The sequence below is a fragment of the Apostichopus japonicus genome, chromosome 14, assembly GCF_037975245.1.
Source record: "Apostichopus japonicus isolate 1M-3 chromosome 14, ASM3797524v1, whole genome shotgun sequence".
Classification (NCBI taxonomy): Eukaryota; Metazoa; Echinodermata; class Holothuroidea; order Aspidochirotida; family Stichopodidae; genus Apostichopus; species Apostichopus japonicus.
Window position 1 is genome coordinate 19,073,675 of NC_092574.1, and position 22,771 is coordinate 19,096,445.

General features: G+C 37.3%; 2 long non-coding RNA genes across 3 annotated transcripts; one reads left to right on the forward strand and one right to left on the reverse strand.

Moving 5' to 3' along the window:
- Positions 1–1,427: 1,427 nt before the first annotated feature.
- Positions 1,428–10,402, reverse strand: LOC139980139 (uncharacterized). The gene is made up of 3 exons (XR_011797457.1): positions 10,167–10,402; positions 3,638–7,797; positions 1,428–2,665 (listed from the first exon to the last, which is right to left on the reverse strand). It is a non-coding gene; the product is annotated as an uncharacterized lncRNA (long non-coding RNA).
- A 135-nt stretch (positions 10,403–10,537) lies between these two features.
- On the forward strand, positions 10,538–22,542 carry LOC139980141 (uncharacterized). 2 transcript variants are annotated; one of them, XR_011797459.1, is made up of 3 exons: positions 10,538–11,131; positions 11,885–14,321; positions 17,528–22,542. It is a non-coding gene; the product is annotated as an uncharacterized lncRNA (long non-coding RNA). The 2 variants fall into 2 exon arrangements; XR_011797460.1 differs by having other exon boundaries at positions 10,693–11,131; positions 14,047–14,321; positions 17,528–22,480.
- The last annotated feature ends 229 nt before the right edge of the window (positions 22,543–22,771 follow it).

A 22,771-nucleotide genomic window follows, 5' to 3' on the forward strand; every position in this document is an offset into this window, starting at 1 on the left:
AGTCCTGATGTAATGGGGACTCAGGTAGTTGAAGCGACAGGGACATGATCATAGGTTATAGTCTTGATGTAATGGGGACTGGGTTAAAGCGACATGGGCATGGTCATACGGTTAAAGTCATGATGTAATGGGGACTGGGTTGAAGCGACAGGGACATGATCATAAGTTATAGTCCTGATGTAATGGGGACTCAGTTGAAGCGACAGGGACATGATCATAGGTTAAAGTCTTGATGTAATGGGGACTGGGTTGAAGCAACATGGGCATGATCATACGGTTAAAGTCCTGATGTAATGGGGACTGGGTTGAAGCGACATGGGCATGGTCATACGGTTACAGTCTTGGAGTAATGGGGACTGGGTTGAAGTGACATGGGCATGGTCATACGGTTACAGTCTTGATGTAATGGGGACTGGGTTAAAGCGACATGGACATGATCATAGTTTATAGTCTTGAGGTAATGGGGACTGGGTTTAAGAGTGTATCAAGTTGTTTGGTTTTCAAGCCCAGGTTCTATCTTGGGTGACATTTCTTCAGAAGGAGTGTGAAGTTAGAACAATGGCTATAAGCTTGTATCTCGTGTGGGGTACAACACACCCGTCAGATTGGGCTTAACCTTGTTGCTGGGAAATTGTTTCAAGAATAACTGGAACAAATGGTGCCACAAGATTACTGGACCTTTACAAAGCTGTTGGAAACAATTCGTCTTCTATGCAGCACGCATGCGAACTACACTATAACCCTCTCTGAATGTTCTCATTTTTCTTGTTGATGCTCGCCTAAAGTCAAAGATTTTGATACAGCATAATTTTCTACAATGCTCACTATGCACAAAATCCGACTTTTTTGTGTGCGCATTCTATGTTATACCTGCCAATAATAAAAAATGAATGTTTATACAAACAGATTTACATTTTTTTTTGAGACAATAAATATAGAGGAATTCAAACTTAAACTTTGGCTCCTTCTCTTTCATTGTTTAACAATCGTGATGGTGTGGTGTATATGTGTTTTGCTGTCAATTCACCAAACTTAGCTGACATTTCTTATTTTGTATGTGGATGACCCAGAAAGGCCTATACTTACTGGAAGTCATTCATATGTAACTTTATAACGTAATTAAATTGGGGCTTTATGCTTTAAGGGAAAGGGGGAAAGAACAGAAAACTCCAGTTTGGCTCTGTAACATGTTTATTTTCACAAAGTATTAAATTTGCTTGAACATCTTTTTTAGGAAGAATGTGAAAGATCAAGTCTTTTAATAGTTTAATGAAAATATCTTCAAAACCTTATAAGCTGTAAAAAATGTAATCGAGATTGGAAAAGTAACTTCATTCTAAGGCAAAGAATACCGTTTCTCTCTAACATTCATTTTTGGTTCAGAGGCGAAACCACAACTTTTGTTCTGGAAGGGCTAAGGTATTATGCTGTCAAGGGGGAAGGGTGAAGGGGGAGGGGCGACCCGTCCCATTCGAGAAGGCTTGGTAAAGTAGAGGGTGCTAAGATGCAAAATGCATGGTGCTATAGTTTACAGGTTGTGAATTTACTAATGTTATGGTGTACCGCAGATACGTGTCATTTATGGGCTGAACACAAAGATATCTTGTAATATTGTCTGCCATGGGGGGTCTCTCCCTGTCTTTATGCCTTCCCACCTCCCCTCCCTAGATTATGAATGGCTTCGCCCCTGTTTATATTGTTTCATATTTTTAAAAATAGAAATTTATTAAGTATTATCAACTAAGATGATGTGTTGACAATTTTTGTATTCAATTTTAAACCCCGACCAAAAACAAGAAATAAAATAAAATAAGAAAGCAAAAAGTGCAAAGAAATACATGTAAACGCCCTCCAATTGTTCCAAGGTCATTTGTTATTCCTCGAAACACGCTAGGCAGTGTAATGGTGATCATAGTGATACTTCTATCGGCAACCCTCGCAGCATTTCATATATAAAGATATTTCATTATTTAATTGAACACTTATTAATATCTGAGTATAATAAGTTCTTTTGAAAATAAAGCAAGTTTAGCTTGGTAATAATAACAACTTGAGGTACATACTTTAATGTGATGTTGTTATGAAGTGAAACATGTTTTTAATTACAGACTTGATAGTAATCACCATCTTTATCTCTTCCTGCTGGTAGGTGTCATTTCTCTTCTACTCGTCCAATGTCAGAAACTTTTCCTGACGCAAGCTTTCTAGCAGTCTTTCATTGATCCGGTTGCAGTACATCACTTGCGTGCGAAATTCTGCTCCTGCTATTGATCGATTCCCGATTTGCACTTGTACGTTAGCATATGTGACATTATTTCGAGTGTAGGTGCCTTGTAAATCTACTCTTACCGTCACTTTACCATATGTCTGTTGAATAATTGTACGCTGCCTTGCATTGTTTTCAAATTCAGTAATGTTCAATTCCGATATGATTTGTTTTGCTGCCTTGCGTTCACTGTTGTTGCCGTAAGGCGTTATACCTCTGTCGGCTTCATCGAAAACTGCCATGATGAGTTTGGACTGGACAGGATTCTGTTTTCAGAGGTAGGAGGAACTTTTTAGGGAGATACTTGAATCGTTGTGTCCAAATGATAACTTTGTAGAGTTTTCTTATCAGCTGAAGAGTTATAAAGAGTCACCAGTGTGAAACATCTGTGTTACAAACCTAGTAAAAAAAGAGAGATAGAAATAAAAACGAAGAAACTACGCTGTCACTGCCAAACCAAATTCCATCCCCTTTACATCAGAACTGCTGATTTGTGGTTACATCCTGGGGTGGCAGGCAGGTCTCCAGGGGGTGTGAAGATATAGGCATAAGAAAAGTAAAATTGGACCGAGTGGTAAAGGTTTAAGTGCTGATTGCAGGCTTATACTTTATATCGGAATATTCGTTTTGGAAACCATCTTTTACTTCAGTTTGTGAGATCAATGAATAATAACTAATCACATATAGACATGCTGGTTGCAAACAAATGTTCCGTCAATAAAAGAGTTTTGACCACCCCACTTCCAAGAAATGTTTAGTCCATCCCATATTTTTGTGTTACCCCTATGCATGGTTACCTCCTCCTTGCCCCCTATATCCCATATTTCCACGGGCCCTCGTATAGTACAGGGCCCCCAGGAGTAAGTATAGTAACATATACACTAGTTTGCAAAGACAGTAAAGCATCTGACAAGACGGTTCATAAATTCATTGGCTATTTGTCACATTGAGAACGCAATGTGTTTACGCTTCCTCTTTTACATTAAGTCAGTACTGTAATAATTGAGAGTGATATGACGCCACAAGCAAAACGGGGATGACAAAAGACGAATATGCAGCCGTTATTTTTCGTTACGCCTGCATCTGTAGTATAGCGTTATAAGTTGCTGTTATGTGTGACCTGTGACTTGACCTGTAATAAAATGAAACGAATTCTGACTTGACTAGTCTTGCGGTAACTAAAAAAAAACTACGCGCCTGCTAAAAGAGCTAACTTTGGTAGAATTCGCATTTGAGGAGAAGACTGCAATCACTGTTCGAAAGAGATTAGGCCTATGATGATTTTGGACCCTTCGAAGAGTAAATTATGACTCTTTTAATTAATAATAAAGTTTAATACATTACATGATTATTTCAACCAGAAATACTTACGAAATGAGAGTGATAAAAGTTTGATGTGTATTCACAAAAGATATGAAAAAACGTGAAGAACCATTACGTTTGGATTTGCAAATGGCGACATCTGTCATTAGCTAGGTGACTTATACTACTTGAAACGTAATACAACATGACAATGCTAATACAACAAGGAAACGAATGACTGTGCACAAGTGCGCGTTATTTGCAATATGAAACCATCTATCCATTTCCCGGTATGAAACGAAAATGTAAGGAGGAACAAACACTTAAATGTGAACTTTACCCCAGTACAAAATTTGCATATTATTTTACATAACAAAACACAACAATTAGCCTTCTTTAAAAATGCAAACTACAAATAAGCTATACAATATAGAAGTGCCCCTCATATGACCCACCTCTTGATGTAATAGGGACTGGGTTGAAGCTACATGGGCATGATCATACGGTTATAGTCTTGATGAGGTGTAATGGAGACTGGGTTTAATTCATTTGTTTGTTTTATCGCCAATTGTGTACAATGATAAAAGGAAGTCTCCTATAAAGTCTTAAAAAGACAAAGTAGGAGACTCCCTGGAAGAAAAGAAGAAGAAAAAATGCACAAATATAAATAATACAGTTTATACGTAAGGAGTGGGTTGAAGCGACATGGACATGATCATATATACGGTTATAGTCTTGATGTAATGGGGACTGGGTTGAAGCGACATGTGCATGATCATAGGTTATAGTCCTGATGTAATGGGGACTCAGTTGAAGCGACAGGGACATGATCATAGGTTATAGTCTTGATGTAATGGGGACTGGGTTGAAGCGACAGGGACATGATCATAGGTTATAGTCCTGATGTAATGGGGACTCAGTTGAAGCGACAGGGACATGATCATAGGTTATAGTCTTGATGTAATGGGGACTGGGTTGAAGCGACATGGGCATGATCATACGGTTATAGTCTTGATGTAATGGGGACTGGGTTGAAGCGACATGGGCATGGTCATACGGTTAAAGTCTTGATGTAATGGGGACTGGGTTGAAGCGACATTGGCATGATCATAGGTTATAGTCTTGATGTAATGGGGACTGGGTTGAAGCGACATGGGCATGGTCATACGGTTAAAGTCTTGATGTAATGGAGACTGGGTTGAAGCGACATGGGCATGGTCATACGGTTAAAGTCTTGATGTAATGGGGACTCAGTTGAAGCGACATGGGTATGATCATAGGTTATATAGTCTTGATGTAATGGGGACTGGGTTGAAGCGACAGGGACATGATCATATAGGTTATAGTCTTGATGTAATGGGGACTGGGTTGAAGCGACATGGGCATGGTCGTACGGTTATAGCCTTGATGTAATGGGGTCTGGGTTGAAGCGACATGGGCATGGTCATACGGTTATAGTCTTGATGTAATGGCGACTGGGTTGAAGCGACATGGGCATGGTCATACGGTTAAAGTCTTGATGTAATGGGGACTGGGTTGAAGCGACATGGACATGATCATAGGTTATATACCGGCATTCTTGATGTAATGGAGACTGGGTTGAAGCGACATGGGCATGATTATACGGTTATAGTCTTCATGTAACAGGGACTGGGTTTTGGAGTGTATCAAGTTGTTTGGTTTTCAAGGCCAGGTTCTATTTTGGGTGACAATTCTTCAGAAGGAGTATGAAGTTAGAACAATGGCTTGAAGCTTGTAACTCGTGTGGGGTACAACACACTAATCAGATTGGGCTTAACCTTGTCGCTGGGAAATTGTTTCAAGAAAAACTGGAACAAGGGTGCCACAAGATTGCTGGTCCTTTATAAAGCTGTTGGAAACAATTCGTTTTCTATGCAGCACGCATGCCGACTTCCCTATAACCCCTCGCTGAATGTTCTCATTATTCTTGTTGATGCTCGCCTAAAATCGAAGATTTTTATACAGCATAATTTTCTACAATGCTCATTTTGCACAAAATCAGATTTTTTTGTGTGCACATTCTACGATATACCTGCCAATAATAAAAAATGAATGTTTATACAAACAGACTTACATATATTTTTTGGAGACAATAAATATAGAGGAATTCAAACTTAAACTTTGGCTCCTTCTCTTTCATTGTTTAGCAATCGTGATGGTGTGGGTGAATTCACCAAACTTGGCTGACAGTTCATATTTTGTATGTGGATGCCCCAGGAAGGCCTACTGACTGGAAGTCATTCATATGTAACTTTATAACGTAATTAAATTGGGGCTTTATGTTTTAAGAGATAGGGGAAAAACAGAACAGAAAACTCCAGTTTGGCTCTGTAACATGTTTATTTTTACAAAGTATTAAATTTGCTTGAACATCTTTTTAGGAAGAATGCGAAAGATCAAGTCTTTTTATAGTTTAATGAAAATACCTTCAAAACCTTGTAAGCTGTAAAAAATTTAATCGAGATCGGAAAAGTAATTTGATTCTAAAGCAAAGAATACCGTTTCTCTCTAACATTCATTTTTGATTCAGAGGCGAAACCACAAATTTTGTTCTGGAAGGGCTAAGGTATTATGCTGCGAAGGGTGAAAGGGGGAGGGCGACCCGACCCGTCCCATTGGAGAAGGTTTGGTAAAGTACAGGGTGCTAAGATGCAAAATGCATGGTGCTATAGTTGACAGGTTGTGAATCGATGTTGAAGATTTTACTACTGTTATGGTGTGCCGCAGATACGTGTCATTTATGGGCTGAATACAAGGATATTATGTAATATTGTCAGCCATTGGGGGCTTTCCCTGTCTTTATGCCTACCCCCGTTGCCCCCCCCCCCACCACCACCACCAGAAATATGCATGGCTTTGCCCCTGTTTATATTGTTTCACAGTTTTTTTAATAATCATTCATAAAGTATTATCAACTAAGATTATGTGTTGGCAATTTTTTTTTATTCATTTTAACATCCCGACCAAAAACAAGAAGAAAAAATCAGAAAGCAAGCAGTTCAAAGGATTAAATAAATGGAAACGCCCTCCAATTGTTCCAAGATCATTAGTTATGCCATCAAACATGCTAGGAAGTGAAATAGTGATCATAGTGATACTTCTATCGGCAACCCTCGGAGCATTTCATATATAAAGATATTTAATTATCCAATTGAAAAGTGATTATTAATATCTGAGGATAATAAGTACCTTTGAAAACAGAGCAAGTTTAGCTTGTTAATAATAACAACTTGAGGTACATTTATACATATATTGTTTCATATTTTTAAAAATAGAAATTTATTAAGTATTATCAACTAAGATGATGTGTTGACAATTTTTGTATTCAATTTTAAACCCCGACCAAAAACAAGAAATAAAATAAAATAAGAAAGCAAAAAGTGCAAAGAAATACATGTAAACGCCCTCCAATTGTTCCAAGGTCATTTGTTATTCCTCGAAACACGCTAGGCAGTGTAATGGTGATCATAGTGATACTTCTATCGGCAACCCTCGCAGCATTTCATATATAAAGATATTTCATTATTTAATTGAACACTTATTAATATCTGAGTATAATAAGTTCTTTTGAAAATAAAGCAAGTTTAGCTTGGTAATAATAACAACTTGAGGTACATACTTTAATGTGATGTTGTTATGAAGTGAAACATGTTTTTAATTACAGACTTGATAGTAATCACCATCTTTATCTCTTCCTGCTGGTAGGTGTCATTTCTCTTCTACTCGTCCAATGTCAGAAACTTTTCCTGACGCAAGCTTTCTAGCAGTCTTTCATTGATCCGGTTGCAGTACATCACTTGCGTGCGAAATTCTGCTCCTGCTATTGATCGATTCCCGATTTGCACTTGTACGTTAGCATATGTGACATTATTTCGAGTGTAGGTGCCTTGTAAATCTACTCTTACCGTCACTTTACCATATGTCTGTTGAATAATTGTACCCCGCATTGCATTGTTTTCAAATTCAGTAATGTTCAATTCCGATATGATTTGTTCTGCTGCCTTGCGTTCACTGTTGTTGCCGTAAGGCGTTATACCTCTGTCGGCTTCATAGACAAATGCCATGATGAGTTGGACTGGACAGGATTCTGTTTTCAGAGGTGGGAGGAACTTTTTAGGGAGATACTTCAATCGTTGTGTCCAAATGATAACTTGGTAGAATTTTCTAATAAGCTGAGGAGTCACCAGTGTGAAACATCTGTTTCAAACCTAGTTAAAAAAAAGAGAGAAAGAAATAAAAACGAAGAAACTATACGCTGTCACCGCCAACCCAAATTCCATCCTTCTATAGGCAAAGCCCAGCCCCTTTACATCAGAACTGCTGATATGTGGTTACAAACTGGGGTGGCAGGCAGGTCTCCAGGGTGTGAAGATATAGGCATAAGAAAAGTAAAATTGGACCGAGTGGTAAAGGTTTAAGTGCTGATTGCAGACCTATACTATAGATCGGAATATGCGTTTTATAAACCGACGAATAATAAACTAATAACATAGACATGCTGGTTGCAAACATATATGTTTCGTCAATAATATGTTAAATGAGTTTTGACCCCACCTCCAAAAATGGTTTAGTCCACCCCTCATTATTGTTTAACCCTATGCATGGTTACCTCCTCCTTGCCCCCTTTATCCCATATTTCCACGGGCTCTCTTATAATCCAGGGCCCCCAGGATGTTCCCTCTCTGATCCCCTCCCTCGTCAGAACACATATACACTAGTTTGCGAAGACAGTAAAGCATCTGACAAGACGGTTCATAAATTCATATATGTCACATTGAGAACGCAATGTGTTTACGCTTCCTCTTTTACATTAAGTCAGTACTGTAATTGAGTGTGATATGACGTCACAAGCACAACGGAGATGACAAAAGACGAATGTGTTGCCGTTAATTTTCTTTAGGCCTACATCTGTAGTATAGCGTTATAAGTTGCTGTTATGTGTGGCCTGTAACTTGACCTGTAATAAAATGATATGATTTCTGACTTGACTAGTCTTGCGATAACTAAAATGACTTGTCTTGCGATAACTAAAATGACTTGTGAGAGATGACCAAAAATTGCAAAAGTACATTAAATGCATGCTTAATAATTCGCCCCCGTTGTGGCGTAATGACAAATATGAATAAAAAGAGTTTTGAGAAACAGGGTCTAAGGATTTTTAACTTATTGACTTCACTGTTTCGCTACATTTCTACAAAGACTTTATTCATAAGTATTTCAATCCAAATTTCAACTCATGTTTTGCCTATCAGTCATTTTGAGTACCAGCACTAACTGGATGCCGTCGTACTATTATTGAATACTGAATATAGAAAACAGTTCCACTTTCTTCTAAATTTTCATGTGAAAAGACTGTGACCTTGAACAGGTAGGTATATAAACATGGCGCATTTCCGTTATGTTAATAGCTACATGGGATAAATAGGCCAGATTGAGGTAGTTGTGATATGGGCTACATTACTATAGGAAAAGCATGAAATCCAAACAGCATTACTGGTCTACGTCTAAGTGATGCCTGTGATGAGCAACGTGCAAACTGCGACTATAAGGTAATCATATTTCATTAGGGAGATGTTACATGTTTAATGTTTCTTCATATCAAAACTGAAGACTGGAGCAAGTCTAAACGGAAAAGAGCTTGTATGTTGTAACTTATCATAATACAGGTATTGGTTTATTAGACTGTTTACGTTCACACTGAAGTGGTGAAATGTGAGCCCGCCCCCCCCCCTCCTATGTGGCCGAATTCACAAACTGCTCCAACTGACGGTATAGGCCTACTTTTTTAAGAATAGTCACCCAGCAAAGAACCTGGGTTTGAAACACCAACCAACGAACCGACTGGTCCGCTCTCAACCCCAGTCCCCTCGCATCGAGACTGTGAATGTGTGATCATCGATTCCCCTACAAGAGGAATATAATGCTACACATGATCTTAGCCAGAAGGCCGAGAAGCGATCTCGCGTCTCCTAATTGATATAGTCGGTCAAGATTTATATATACGTCAATGATAATGTTAAAACCCATAACGCTAGTGTAGACAGGTTTTGTTACTGAGGGGTTATAAAGACGAATGTAGTATTCGTCGGTAAGTAAAAACGAGAATGAAGCTTATGTGGACATTCGTCAAAAACCAGTCTGTAATATCTAGTATATAAAATGAAAGAGTGCTTTAAAACTTCTGACGCGGCTCAATCGATTTTAACTCAATTTGGCCCAAATTGTTAATTCTTCAATAAGCCTACGCCAGAACGGGTGGGTGGGGTGGGGGAGAATTATGATGACGTCATGGAAAGTCATTACTGTCGTTAATTAAACTTAGTTGCTCTGTTTATAAACAGGCTGAGGAAATAATGCGTCTCTGCAGTGCCCCAAAAAGCACAAGGGCTGGTTATACGCGTCTGCTATAACAGCTAACTCATATAGAATTCGCATTTGAGGAGCCTAGACTGCGATCACTGTTCGAAAGAGATTAGGCTTATGATGATTTTGGACCCTTCGAAGAGTAAATTATGACTCTTTTAATTGACTATATGGTTTAATATATTACATAATAATTTTAACAAGATATACTTACGAAATGAGAGTGATGAAAGTATGATGTGTATTCACCAAAGGGATGGAAGATTATGAATAACCATTACGTCTGGATTTGCAAATGGCGGCATCTGTCACTAGCTAGGTGACTTATACTACTTGAAACGTAATTCAACATGACAATGCTAATACAACAAGGTAACGAATTACTGTGCACAAGTTGAATGCTATATTCTTCTATCGTATTGTATTGTATCAAGTGGGCGTTATTTGCCATCTATCCGTTTCCCGGTATGAACCGAAAATGAAGAAAGAAACAAACACTTTAATGTGAACTTTAACTAAGTATATAATTATTGTAGTGCGCATGCGCACTACAATATTGGCATTTGTTGCCTGACTGATCAACCTGCAGGGCTGGTTTCAGATATTGTTTAACTGGATGCTTTGTGTACATACACATTGGCGCTCTAAACAGATTTCAATTTCACAAGTCCGCCGCGCTGGAAAAACACACTTTTCCAAATTTGCAAATCTTTGTTTGCTGGGGCGGATAACTGTCCGATTTTGCGCGTAAACAAAAAGTAGTGCTCCAGGAGATTCATACTAGTACAAAAAACTATGCAAGAAATAACAAATTCTACAAGAATTCAACGAATTATTCAATAAACATAACTAACATTCATTAAAGCATGTTGGATATGAAACATATTCAAAAGCCAAAGTCGATACTATTGCAAATTAATCCGCAAGATCAAGGTGTGACTGATCTCGAGAACTGAGTTTCGTCATCTTGTAATTATTGCCCTGGGAAGAAAGTACTGTTGTGTATGTTATGTACGTGCATGGGCCGCGTCCACGGACCTTGTGTGACTGACTACAGTATTGGCCTACGTGCATATCGTGTACGTGCTTACGCGGTTGTACGTCGAGAAGTGTACGTTTGAATGAACTGGTGTTACAGATTGCAGACATCACGGATGGCAGAATTGGAGACAAGTAAAGGTGAATTATATAATTATTCTTTTATGAATAGTTAGTATCATGCCTAGAGTACAACAGGTTGGACGATAAGAACTGTTGTTCCGTATACTTTGAACAAATTTAGGGGGCCTAGGCTAGTTTCTTAATTCTTTGATGCCTAACGTTAGGCTTTGTTGGCGTACATATCGGTAGCCTACCTTAGAACAGTAGGCCTATTCTACAACAAGTTGCAGTCCGAACAGTTACATAGTATTAAACTGACACTGATAGGGGTACTCGGTTTAGTCGTTGTACAACTCGTGTATATATGTAAAGGGTTGTACTACAGCCTTAATTCGTAACTAACTGTGTAGGCATGTGCTGCAGATAGTATTCACTATTTCAGTAGCCTCTAACAAGGCAAATTAAATATTTAATTTTAAATATTACCAGGTTCCAATTTATAACAGTTGTTTCGTTATAGTACTCTTTAAATGGTCCTTTTTTCATTCAGCATAGCCTACCTAGATTGGCTTACCGGTATTAACTACTTTTTTTCAGATTAGGTATAGGCCTACTTTTGATTGGCCCCCAGTTTAATGATTGAATTGTTTGATATTGCTGATTCTTAAAGTTGTTGTCTGAATTATTATTTCGTTTTATTCTTTTTTCAATGATTGTTTCCCCAAGTATTTTTCCACCCAAAACTGTTCTACAATTATCGGTTCAGCCAATACTGCTTCCTTAATTATCAGTTTAGCCAATACGATTTCCTCAATTATCTTGTCGTTTCAGGTGCTCATTCTTGGTATGTAGATCCATCATGGTGAGAACTCGGAGCCTATTGTTTTTGGTGATGTTGTCATGCATATTAATGAGTGGGAGGGGCTTAATGTAAAATGCTTCAAATGTTAGTATCTCGGCCACCGTAAGTCCGATTTTCTTCAAACTTGCTGTGATGGAGTCAGTAGAGGATTGTACATATCCATGTACTAATATGTAATTTGATCTCATTAATATTCATGAGTCAGCGGGGCTAAGAGCAATTTTGTTAGTCTTAGGTCATAATCACGATATCTCAAGTAGGTTAACTCTGATTGAGCTCATAATTGGTATGTAGATCCATCATGGGGAGAACTTGGAGCCTAGTGTTTTTTGTGATGATGTCATGCATATTAATGAGCAGGCGGGGCTTAAAGTAAAATCCTTTAAATGTCAATATCTTCGCAACCGTAAGTCTGATTTTCTTACTGTGATGGAGTCGGTAAGGAATGGTACATATCCATGTACTATATGAAATTTGATCTCATTAATATTCATGAATGTGCGGGGCTAACAGCGATTTTGTTAACTGGTATTAGCTTGTAATCGCGATATCTCGAGATGGTTAACTTTGATTGAGCTGATACTTGGTATGTGGATTGGTCATGGTGAGTACCCGGAGCCTATTGTTTTTGGTGATGATGTCATGCATATTAATGAGTGGGCGGGGCTTAATGTAAAATCCTTCAAATGTCAATATCTCTGCAACCGTAAGTCCGATTTTCTTCAAACTTGCTGTGATGGAGTCAGTAGGGGATGGTAGATATCCATATAATTTGATCTCAGTAATATTCATCAGTGGGTGGGACTAACAACGATTTTGTTAGTATTAGCTCGTAATCATGATATCTCAAGGAGGTTAACTCTGATTGACCTCGTACTTGGTATATGGATTGGTCATGGGACTTAGACTACCCGCAGCCTATTGTTTTTGGTGATAATGTCATGCATATTAATGAGTGGGCGGGGCTTTATGTAAAATCCTTCAAATGCTAATATTTATTTAATCGTAAGTCCGATTTTCTTCAAGTTTACTTTGATGGATTCAGTAGGAGATGGTTCATGCCATTGATTAACATGGTGATATTGTCAAGAAGTCTTAAGAATTGATTGCACAGTATTTGCCAACAGAATCATGCATTAAATTCAGGAAAGGCTTAAAGTTAGATGGCAAGGAATCACGTAGCCCTCGGCTCTTGTTTATTAAATTATTGGGATCATCGGATATGAGGACACAGTATCTGTATTGTATCGGTATTTTGTGAATACCATTTGTGTATGAATTTTTTAATTTTATTTGTGGAAACAGCTATCTTCAAAAAAAACAGATCTTCTTAAGGTGTCACTTGACCTAATTTAGAGCAATTTACATATTTTTCAAATTTGACACTTATTTCACACTTTATGCCCCAACCTCATGGCATTACCCATTGGGAGATGAACTTTATACAGAAAGTTGACATTAGACATCATCTGAGATCATTAAGCTCAGATTCTTTTCATAAAACTTTGCCTTTTTTATTTGGCTTTATTGAGTAGATGTAGCATATTGATTGTGTTAGATGTAAAATGTTGTTCATAGAGGTCAAGTTGTGGACATCATTTCATGGTTCCTTGTCTTTTTCTTGAAAATCCCAAATTGATGATATCAAGTTTGGTATTCATCAAAGTTGCCACTAACAAGTTATTACAAGGTTTTCAGTTCTTTTCCCCTATTGACTTGAAAAAATGTTCGACCTTGAAAGCAACGCTTAAAAATTCCACTCCTACCACATAAAAGCATCCTGAATTTGCATTGTCAATTAACACTCATTACAATGTTTTCAATGTTTGATCTGTTGACCTCATATAACCTTTCACCTTCACTACAATTAATAGGGTTCATCCACTTATTATGGGAATCTACATACCAAGATTCAGATTCAGTGAAGTTGACACTATTGAGTTTGCCAAATTAAGGGATAGTGTCACACACATTCGCAAATGCATACACGTCACCATCATGATTGTAGGTTCCTTGAGACTTTGGCAAAGAACCAAAAAAATTATGATGGGATTCAATAGGTCAGGAATCACAACAAGTTTTTGCATTTTTGGCTTCGTTAAAATGTTTTTAAAATCTTTCCTACAAACAGGATGTCTTTCTGCATTTTTTGCATAGTTAAAATGTTTTTAAAATGTTTCCTACAAACGGGATGAGGTACCTAAACAAGTACATGTGCGAGGAGAACAGGTTCCAGTGCGGACTATTGTACTCAAGGATAGGGAATCCAAAGTTAAGATTGCACTGTGGAGAAAAGATTCAGCAGCACCAGTACAGTCGGGAGATTTCATCTCGGTGCAAAATGTAGTTGTCCAAAGCTACAAGGGTGAAAACCAACTTTCTACCACTAGTAGAACAGTTATCAAGGTATTACATATTTTACTCTACTTTTATTTAAGAGAAAAGTTGATGTGAATCAAGCAATTTAGTCTCATACCCATTCTACACACAGGACAGGAAACACAGTCACTTTTACTGTTATAAAATTACGAAGTTAGTGCTCATGTGAGTTCACATAAGCTCCAATTGACACCTGCAATTGTCTAGCTTTATAGAGGCATTTGTATTGGGTTTAATGTTCAAGCACACCAAACAAAAGCACTATACTATTTTGAGGACCAACGAAATATCAGAAACATATAATTTTGAAATCATTGCAGAAATTTATTAAATAAATCACATTAGTGTCAACACTATAAATTGGAATTCATAATAAATTTGAGAACACAATTGAACCCATTTGCAAAAAGTTTCTGTAAAATCAAATCTAAAACATTTTTATTATTGATAAAAAAATCTCATTTAGCATGAATACAAAACTCTGTACAGTTCATGTTAAACATGTCCAATGGTTACTAAAATTGTATTCCATACAATCATGTGCATATATGTATTGATATTTTAGGTTCTGGGTATTTTCGGCAAAAATCACATTTCAATATCAATACATTCAGATCAAACATCACCAACCCAGACATGTAGACAAAGAGGTGGTGAACAAAGCAACACCTCTCTCTTGACCATTTTTTTCTAATATTTATATAACACTAGTGTTACCCCGGGGATTCGGGTGACCTAGGTATGAGCCAATATATAGGCCACCTGAGGGGTAGAAAGGAACAAAACTCAGAGCAAAATGAATAGTACAGCAACACAATGTCATATGGTATATCAATGTGTATTTACAACCCTTTAATCTAGAACATAATTGTCCTTTACAGCTCTCTGTTATATCATATCAACCTCAGTGCAACATCATGAATTTATTGATAACAGATAAACCTAATCAGTCTACAGATAAACGCACTCACGCATAGACCAACAAACATATCCACCAAACTAACTGACATGACCCACACAGCTGCACACAGAAGTGCTAATATTTATTCTAACATCTTAATCCTCTGTGCACCCCTAGACTAGCAACATTTCCCTGCATGAACTAGGGAGCTAGCTTACGACTTATTATTAAACAAAGGTTTCAATATAGTTGTACCCACACACTACCACTGCACAGGCAGCGTGATTTTTTTTCCCAGGATGGTTGTGGGTAATTAACATAAAGTAGGCGTGTTCAATGCATTCCTGTACAGTGTATACAAACCAGACAGGGTTTGGAGCAGGCATGGTTTGATCGCATTTAAGTATAGTATCACGTAGATGATGTGGTCTGCCGTACGTGTGTCTTGTACAGGTAGGGATATCCATGGCACAAGCTTGAGAGGACCAAACTCCCTGGCCTTGGCCCTGCGTGGGTGTATTGATTCTGTGCACAAGTCCGTAATACGTAGATGATATGGTCTGCCGTACGTGTGTCTTGTAGGGGTCACGAAATTTGGTACCACCTATAGACTACAGTATTACTACTGGCCTATTACTAGTTTGTAACTTTTACGAGGGTGAGTAAGTGAGCGAACTAGGACTAGGAACTAACAAAAACCGATGCCCATATCCAGTCGACGTACGTGTGATTCGCACTAGCCTTATAATACGTCATAAAGGCTAGGCTAGTACAGTGCATGCGCGCGATATCCAAGTTGTTGTGTGATGGTACGGTATTTGTAACAATAGCAGTATAGTACAGTGCATATGGTCATACCAAACTTTCCTAAAGTAGGCCTACTGCACATTAGCACTGATTGAGACACGCCTCCTTTATGTTAATTACCCACAACCATCCTGGGAAAAAAAATCACGCGCACAGGCAGTATACAGCTAATAAGAACAATATCTCTACCTGGTATAGGATTGCCATGGTAACCTAAACAATTCCACCAATCCTGTGCACCCAGACCTCTGTAGGGGGTCTACCCTATGCAGCTTGCTGTGTAGCTACTTTAATCAACCCCTCTTCCAATAGAACAATCCATCTAATTAGCCTATGCAGCACAGGTTATACCTGCTAAGTAATTTGACACCATGGAACCACATCGTTCCTGGGCGTAGCTGCAGTGGCTTCACCATATCAAATAACAATGTACCATACAGGTAACATACAGCTTAAGGCTATAACATATAAAACTACTAGCATTGATAAAAAGGTGCACTTCAATATCTTGACATTTCTATTGAATGTTACCATGAATAATAATAAGAATACATCAGTTAGATCCTTTAACTATTAAAGATAAGAGTAATAAGTACAATAAAGTAAAAAGAACATACCTGAGGGGTAGAAAGGAACAAAACTCAGAGCAAAATGAATAGTACAGCAACACAATGTCATATGGTATATCAATGTGCCACTGACAGGTCATTTTCCCCTAACCTCTGAATGGCTGTACCACTATCTGTGAAGGTAACTTAATAAAAATTTATAGGGGCCTCTGTTTTGTTCAAATCATGTTCCTAACACTAGCAATTCCCCTATTTTTATGTGTGAAGTTCTACAGCCTATATTTAATTGCTTGGATAAAGTTGCACATTCTCTTAGAATTTGAAAATACAACTAATACAGCAGCCTACAGTGCTACACTCCTTCCAGGCATGTGTATAAACATAACGAAAAACTACAATAGAGATTGTTTTAATCTTTGAACTACTTGTTTTGTTTTCAATGGTTAAAATTATTGAAGTCAATCTTTCGACCACTAACTACAGTTGCTACACATTGTATCCTAGGATTAGCCTGTATCATCTCTAATAAAGTTAGACCTTGCTTAGATGCTAGAGCCTCAGTGACCAGTATTTTACGGATCGGCCCGTATTTCGGTCATTTGTCCCACACTCACTCGTCCTGCATATGTGACATTACTCAATTTTTAGAACCTATTTCAAAACAGAAAATGTTTACATGCAGTTTTAAGGCCTAGGAGGTGCCAATTCCAGCAATGTAGGAGACATTTTCAGCCAAAGTTTTCTTTTACAATCCTCATCAACCTATCGTGGTGCTGTGCCTAGATACTTTGCTTACAGGCTTTGCCTCTCCCTTAGCAAATTTGTGGCTATGCACCTGTCACCAACATCAAAACTTGCCATGGAAGCTTTGTAAACACGATTGATATCCATATTTGTTGTCATATTTCATGCTTCCTTTAATGGAACTATCATTATCTTTCCCTTTCATGCAACAGAAAACTGAGCCACCTACTGAAACACTAACTAAAGAAGTAGTTGCATACAACGAGGAAGAGAACAGCATTCAGCTGTTACTTGCAGATGATGAGACAGTCACTATAAATGTCAACATACTAAAGACAATGCTTAACACTGACGAGGATGACTGGCAAGCAGTTCTTTCAACTCTTTTGCCCTTCACTGCTCAAATGACTGTCAAGGACAACGAAGCAATCACCTGTGTGATTCAAAATGTCACCAACTTGGATAGTGATTCTGAGTAGGATGAGCAAATCCCTAACAGGAACTTTGACTTACCATGAACATTACATTTCATGATTTATATTGATTACCTAAAAAAATGAAACCAAATCATGCCCAAAATCTTGGCAACAATGATATTACCTGTATCGTGATTAATGACATGTTTAATAATGTGTAACATATAGAATATCACACTGTTGATAGTTCACTTCATACACTCTAAAAGCACAATTGTGTAATTATTTAACCAGGATTTAGATCACATTGCCCAACACATCTCCTGGTCATTTGGACCAGAGAAATGTTTGAAATTTGACTTTCATCTGCAGTTATGTTGACCTTTTTCAGGTCAAATTAAACAGTAAAAGACAAATTTCAAAATAATTTTGTGATAAAAAATAACCAGGAAATGTGTTGATATATGACCAAAATCCTGGTTTATAGGTTGCTTCATAAGTAAGTGACATTACCATTTGAAAGATATTTCTTTTATGCTTTTGGAGTGTAACAGTAAAAAAAAGTTGCCTTTCACCATGGACATCTATACCTTTAGCAAAACCAACATTAAAGAGGAGCAGGATACAAAGAAATCAATTTCAGGATTACAGTATTGGAGAAAAGAACTTTGCCACACATGACATTACTTTTGTAACTAGCAGATATGTAACTTGTAATAATTATTATGTACAAAAGTGCACTCTTCAATTATCTTTGTGTAACCTTTACATCTGAGGCTGATATAAAAAATAATCATAGGTGATCTTCATAATAAAAGTAGTAAGTGATTTCATACAGTATAAGAGACTTTATAGGTTGCTTCATAAGTAAGTGACAAAATACCATGTTCCTTTTGTTTAGTGTGCCTTCCTTTATATTTCATGCGATGTTTGGCATTTATTTTGTTACACCAGAGACTTGTATTTCCATATTTATGATGTTATACTTTTTTACCGAGGAAAGGGTGCTGTATTCTGGTATTGTGAAGTATGAATGACATGATGAAGTTATTTAATTTGTTTTCTACATAGTGTTAAGTATTTGACTGTTCCTGCCTTATCCATCTGTTATCATCATTGCTAGTGTGATCACTTGTTTAGTACAGCAGTACACATTTGATTTAATCATATTTTGAAAACTAAAACTACATCATTTGTAATGCATTCCATTTTCTTCCATTTTGATTCTTTGCCATTTCAAAAAGAGTCTATACAGTCACTTAAGGATAGTATATCAAAGGTATTGTATCAATAGTGAATACACACTTTTCAGGCTAGCTAAGTTCAAAAATTCTTTTCAGATTTGGCAAACTCTTTCCTCAGCAGCTTCCAGTGTCTTCCTGATATAAATTCAGTGTGTTTTTTTTTGTAAGCTTTATAAATATATTACAAAACTGATCTGGCTCACCTTTGTTATGTACCCCTAAGTGTGTGCCAACCTGCTCATATCTAAAATGGAAAAAAGTTAGTTACATTAACATGGCACTAGATATGTACGTTTGATTTTGATGGTAATTTCATAAGGATTATTGAATGTTGAGTAGGCAGGGCTGAATGTAAAATCTTTTAAAAGGTGATAATATTGCACCCAGGAGCCTAATTTTCTTCACACCTGCACTAATAGAGATGACTAAAGGTGCATTATGTCATGAAGTATAGGTAGACCCACTAATAAACATGTTTTATTCCTTTGCTGAACGAATCTATGCAACCATGTGTGTACATGTGTGGGTGGTTCACACCTGCCCTTTAACAGCAAAACCTCACCAATAGTAATACAGATTGTCTTTTTATTTGGCACTATGGAGTAATTTAAATGAACCTTATTAATTGTATAGGAGGTCATTTTCAGATCAACACTTTTGGTAACTTTGGACAATTCATAATTGGTAGGTTGGTTAGTCCTACCAGGTACATTATAATTACCTAATAATCATATTAGATCAAGGATGTCAATATCATATTCTAGATAAGTGGGGTCAACATGGGTCATTTAGTTAAAACTAAGATTGTTTTCACAATTGGTATGTATATTGGGTTAATGAATCCTATTAATCAACACTGGCCCAACTTAAACCGAGTTAAAACCTGGACCGCAAAACCTCATCTACCTACCTATTAATCAACAAGACAGAGGTCATTTGCAAAGAGTGAAACCTATAACTTACCAATGCTAGCTCAGATTCATTTCAAATGTGTAATACAGGTTAGGACAATTGAATAGATGTTCATCAGAAATGACGTCTTTTTTTCTTTTTTGGAGGGGGAGAGACTAGTTAAATAGAAAACACCCTGCAATATCAGTAAATGGGCAATGTTAGTTTGGATTCTTTACAGTTAATCTGAACATTGAGCCTGAGAGCTATAGGCTATGCACTATATTGGTATTTTAAGAGACCAAAGATCATTGTAGACCAGAAGAAATCAAACAATAAAGATTTTGCAATATAGAAATTTACTTTGTAAATTTAATCAACTCCAAACAGTCATGATGTATCCTTGTTTATGATACTTCCTTATCAAACAGTAAGGGATCTTATGCCATCTTCATTCAACCTTGTATTTTATCTTTGGTTTTCTTGTTTTCTTAGTATTTCATAGTTCTTTGCTAACAAAAACACTTGCTACTCTACCTGAGAAATAAAGACTTTTGGAAAACAACAATTCACTGTCAATTTATGCTTTGGTGTGGACCAGTAAATGACTTATGCCAACCTTATACCAACTGAGAAACTTATGGAATGTAAATACTTGTCACGGGGAACCTCAGCAGCAAACCTCATTAAAAGTGGTGTGACAAATTTTGCAATAATGCAATGCATCCAGAAATATTCAATTTATCAGCCTACTAAAAACCATGTTCAAAATTTAATTTGAATCTCATATCACATGTCACTCCATACTTCTCTTTTTGGGAATTTGTCAATTTGAGTAACAAATTGTACATGAAGTAACAGTACATGCCATTCTCCTACCTTTATGTTTGTAGAGTTCATGTGTTTGGGCTACCTGTACTGCAATATTTGATCTGCATAATATCAAACACTGAAATGTTTCCAACCAGGGATTCGAATCCTGTTCGTGTCCTACCAAAGACATTAAAAATAGAACCTACTTCCATTGTACTTGGTGCTCGGCATAAGCAATCGAGTAGGGAAAACAAGCCAGTAAACGACAACTGGAAAAAAGGCTGTCGCTGCCTCAACTTAAACCAATGAATTAGAAACTGGACTGTAAAACCTCATCCAAATCTAAATCGAACCAGCACTCAACAAATCAACCAACTGAAAACCACATTTCAAATGTATGCATTCTTTGAAGTAGCCCAAACTTCCTCTTGCCCTTGTTGATGTGTGTGTGACACCCCCTTGTAGCAGCGATATCTTGGCACTCCCAACTTGGATTGTTTTCATAGTTGGAATGTAGGTTGGGCATATTGAGCAGATGATTCCTATTGATTGCAGTAGCGTAGCTATGGGGGAGTTTCCCCAGGTGCGACCTCTAGGGGACGGCAAATCGAAATCAGCAGGGGCAAAAAGCAAAAAAGAAATGTCTGCAGTTTCTCTTGCACCCCAAAATGCCTTTTGAAAAGGGCGAAAAGCAAAAAAAGGTTTTCAGTTTCTCCCGCACCAAAAATGTGGGTTTTTTGCCATAACGGGCGCAAATTTTCGAGCAAAACAATTAGAAGGGGCGCCAATATTAGAACGGGTGCCAATTTGGTTTCTTGCCCCGGGCGCCACAAACCCTCACTACGCTAAAGATTGATTGTGTTTAAGGTCAAAAGAGGTCATATAGTGAAACCCTTGTAAGAGTGATAACTTACCCGAAGTAGCTTGAATTGTTTTCATAGTTGGTATGTAGATTGGGCACATTGAGAACATGGTCCCTATTGATTATGTTAAGAGATCAAAGGTCAAAGTCAAAACCTTGTAACATCGATAACTTAGTCAAAATAACTTGGATTGTTTTCATAGTTAGTATGTACGTTGGGTATATTGACTAGATGGTTCCAATTGATGTTGTTAGTGAAAACTGTAATGCCCATAGCTTCATAATGTCTGCTTGAATTGATTCTATACATGATGTAAGGGTTGGGCCTTTTGAGTAGATGGACTATATTGATTGTATTGGGTATCAAGAAGGGTTAAATAGTGAAAACCTTGTAGGCCTAATGGCCATAACCTTGTAATGTGAACTTCATAACAGAATTTCATTGTTGTGAACTAATTGAAATATCCCTTTGCATTGCAAGTAAATTTATCCCAAGAGTTTTGTCAGAGTTGATCAAGTTGTACTCTGTGAGTGGTTCATGAAATATTTGCCAAAAAAAACAAGGGAAAGCAAGGGAACACGACGCATCTTTGCATTTCTGGTATTGGCTTGCTATCAGAAAACCTACTTTCATTCTTGTCCAATAAATTTAAGCCAGCAAAAATTACAACTTAAAATTCATTTAAATGTATCTTCACTGTGCACTACAATAACATGTATTTGCATGCAAATTCAGTTGTTCTAGTTTGCATCTTATCATCTTATCATACATAACAAAACACAACAGTTAGCCTTCTACAAATATGCAAACTACAAATGAGCTATACAAAATAGGAGTGCCCTTCATATGACCCACCTCAATGATTCGTAACTTGTTGTTTGTATTACCCAATATATGCTCAATCAATTTCTATGTTCAATTTTCTATGGTTTCGTACACACCACTGAACTACCCATATACTAGAGCCGTATATAGCCGGCTCTAACCCATATACATGGATGCTGCCATCTATTTTATCGGATAAACAACTGTATGCTACTGCATCAACGATTATTATGAAAAATTAAACAGTTTATAGCACTGAATTCGTTCTGTTTCTTCCACTTGTGTTGTGCGTGCAGCTTTTTGTGACAAGAATATCCTTGTCCAAAAATATATGAAACAAGAGAAGGGAAACCAGATGGCCTTTTTTTGTTCTTCAGGAGCTAAGACATAATGTCTAAAAGTAA